This window comes from Lissotriton helveticus, chromosome 4_1 (assembly GCF_964261635.1).
Source record: "Lissotriton helveticus chromosome 4_1, aLisHel1.1, whole genome shotgun sequence".
Classification (NCBI taxonomy): Eukaryota; Metazoa; Chordata; class Amphibia; order Caudata; family Salamandridae; genus Lissotriton; species Lissotriton helveticus.
In genome coordinates this window covers 743,144,214-743,147,867 of record NC_136063.1, presented here as the reverse complement: position 1 = coordinate 743,147,867, position 3,654 = coordinate 743,144,214, and the positions used below count along the sequence as shown (strand labels likewise).

The following is a 3,654-nucleotide window of genomic DNA, read 5'->3' as shown; positions in this document are numbered from 1 at the left end:
GAGCTTCATGTTTGCGATATTCACTGAGTACTTTCCTTTGCAGGTTCTGGAAACACAAACCTGCAAAGACTTGCAAAAGCAGCCTGGAAATTGTGTTAATTAAAACTCCTAACTGATGGCTCAGGAGTGGCATTGCAGGTGACTTTGCAAGAGGGTGATGTGCAGGCAGAAGGAGAGGGTCTGTGAAGAATCTAGGGCAGGATGAGATGAATAAGTCCACTGCTACTGTAAATGTTCTAGGGCAACTTAAATTCAATAAAAAAGTCAAAACATGTCAAATAATAGTAGTGACACTAAAGGTTAGAGAAATAAAAAAACTGTTTTATTTATTATATATAGTTTTGTTGAAAATTTAAAAACATGATAGATATGAATTCACAGAGACAATACATTATGCAACAAACTCACTGCATGCATCCTTCACAGATTAGCAATATGCTTTTTTAGTTGGTGACCAAGGTATTTTTGGACAACCATCAAACTCTATGGACACAACGGCAAATAATGGAGACATAAACAAACTGCCAGAACTAAAAAAGAAAATAAAAAAAATAGAAATGCATGGACTCCTTTATGTTGGAATATTTGAAGGCAGAGGCTGTACCCCAAGGCTTAAGAATTTGCAATATTCCAGGTTTATTTGTCCAAATAAAACAGTTCCTTGGAAAATGGTCACTCATTTCGATGAGAACACTTTCGAGTTTAATGGGGATTTATTCAAGCAAATCAAAGGGGTCAGCATGGGGGCATCTTGTGCCCCCACGATGGCAAAAATCTATATGGCATACTTTGAGCATCTCTACATATACAATGAGGTAGCCCCATTTTACAAGTCGATACATCATTGGTCGTGATATATCGACAACATTCTTTTTGTTAGGAATGATGACCCTGAGGAACTCAAAGATTTCCTTGAGTGGATTAACCTGTGTGATACCAACCTGCATTTTACAGCTAGCACCGGAGACCGCAGTATAGAATTTTTAGACATTGAAATCAAAGACGTAGATTCTGCATTGTAGGTGGACCTCTACACAAAACCCACCGCGAGAAACACATAATTGCATTTCTCGAGTTATCACCCCAAGTGCCAAAGAGAAAGCATCCCTATGGGACAATTTCTACGTCTTCGACGTAACTGTACTAGTGTACATGACTTCGATCTCTGAACGGTAACCATGAAACATAAATTTCTAGATCGTGTTTATCCAAGGAGATTGGTAAGAGAAGCGTATAAAAGAGCTTGCTTTTATGACCGTGACCACTTACTACAAACCACCACTAAGAATGAGGCTTCAAAATTAGTCTGTGTGACTAGGCATTCCACCTTTAATGAAAAAATTCGCCAAATTATTAATGCCCAATGGCATATAATTAATGTCAACGCTGATTCAAACACCGTACTTCCACGTCCTATGTATGCGCATAGACGAAACAAATTTTTTAGAGATTTAGTGGTCTACTCTAGGATAAAAGCCAAACCCGCCTACATGAAAAAAAAACTATAGGTGGTAGTCATCCCATTACAGGAAATCACAAATGTGCCCATTGCAAGGCTTGCCACGGTGCCATTATTACGGACAAGTAGACTTATCACAAAAAAGAAATCAAGCTCAAAACATTTACCAACTGCAACACTGATAATGAGGTATATTTACTGCTGTGTCCATGCAACAAAGGCTATGTTGGTGAGACTTCACAACATTTCTCCACACGATTTACAGAACATTGGTCAGCTATTAAGACAAACAAAATCATGGCCCCTTTAGGTAAACACTAGAAAGAGCTTAACCACAAAGAAGTTGAGATGAGATGGTTAATTCTGGAAAAAATTGACCACAAAAAATAACTAGAATCTGAAGCAGTCAGGAAGCACAGGGAAGTGTTTTGGATTTTTACTTTGGACACGCATGTCCATGGTCTAAATTCAGAAATGTCATGGGACCAAGCTAAACGTTATAACAACTAGGCTGGTTCCCGTTATCTTGATTCTTTATTTGCCCTTATGCATGAACAATGCTTTTTTATTCTGGAACCAGTATGTCCCTCATTTCGATGTAGTTTATGTATTCATGCTTTAATAACACATTGCTATTTAGAAACCGATGTGTCTCATTCACAGTGAAGTATTTATAAAACATGTGAATGTTCTTTCCATTATGTGATCCATTATTTGAGTGCCTGATTTTTTTATATATGATCAGTATTTTCACACGCTTTATATCTAAAAATGTGTTGGTTCTGTGTGAACCCTGCCCCAGTTGAGTATTGCATTATGGCTTATTTTGTTTTTAATCCTTTATTGCATGTCTGCACCCATTTACCTTCGTTTCAGTATCATTGTAGTGTATTAAACCACTGCAAAATGTCCGCCATGTAATCTTACGTTCAGTCTTATGGCAACAGCCGGACCAGCCATATGATGGTCACGTGATGACTCGCGTTTGTATTTAAAATCCCGGTTCGCGCTCACCGAATCTCTGGCGTCAATAGAGAATTTTTGTACATCCTTTATGATCAGCACCAGTTAGAGCTGCCTGAATTGTGTACATATAGAACGGTAAGCCACAGTGTTCTTTAGAGCATGTAATTTGACAATTTCTGCGGTCAGTTCCACAGGCGAGGATTAGAGTGTTGAGCTTGTGGATATTAGTCTATATAGCCTCTCCATGATTAGCAACAGCACTCCTCAGCAGACAGTTTGTGTCATGTTCAGAGAACCAAAGGGCCTTGTGAGCAGCACTTGTTAATACTCTGCATAGTTAGTCCATTGTTATAGAATACCAGTTGAATATCTACAGGACTACAGTTCATGTACCACTTAGAAATAAAGTCTATATAATATACATAAAAACGCTATCTGCATATCCATAGATCCAGTTGTTTCCATGCAGTGATTTTTTGCCAGGTGTACAGAGGTGAATCCGTATAGTAAGTCATAGTATGTCTTTGAATAATGGGTCATAGATCGACTATGGATGCCAATATTTGATTTTTGTTTATTTTCAGACCCTTAATCAGTTTGTAGCATCTAATGGAGTAGCAGCTCGCCCCACCTAGAGGACTATTTTTTCAGCAAGGTATTTATTCAGTAACTTAATATGACTAACATTGAATATTTTCTTAGTGGTGTACTAAAACACATGTTTATTCTGGTTATGACATGTCTTTACAGGAGCTTTTCGGCATCCAGAAGAGCTACAATCTTCACAATATAATAGCCATCATTGCTATGAGGTATTATCTCTAACTATCATATACTCTTTAACGGGATTTATGTATCAATTATATATAGAAAGTAGATAACTAAGGGAATTTTCCTCTTTTTCTTTCCTTTGTTCCATGATCCACTGCAGTTTGGAAAAATTATTATATTAAGGAACAAGAATATATGATCCTTGGTCCGCTGCTTTTAAAATTATTGATGCACTTATGGACTCTGGTAATACTGGTAAGCTCTGATACTATATGTCATTTAAATCAACCTCCTTCATTCCTCTTCCCTACCTTCAATGTTATGTAACACCAGCATGTCCTTCCAACATCTTAGGGAGATTTACTGGTACTTAATATGGTTAATATCTTAATTGGACTTAGATTCTCCCATATAGTTCTTATGCCACCCCTTTTCAATCTCTAATTAACAATAGGACT

At 37.4% G+C, this 3,654-nt stretch overlaps 1 long non-coding RNA gene across 1 annotated transcript; it reads left to right on the top strand.

Annotated features, from left to right (window-relative positions):
* The first annotated feature begins 3,003 nt into the window (after positions 1-3,003).
* On the top strand, positions 3,004-3,452 carry LOC144827319 (uncharacterized). Its single transcript, XR_013610134.1, has 3 exons — positions 3,004-3,080; positions 3,176-3,237; positions 3,357-3,452. It is a non-coding gene; the product is annotated as an uncharacterized LOC144827319 (long non-coding RNA).
* Positions 3,453-3,654: the final 202 nt, after the last annotated feature.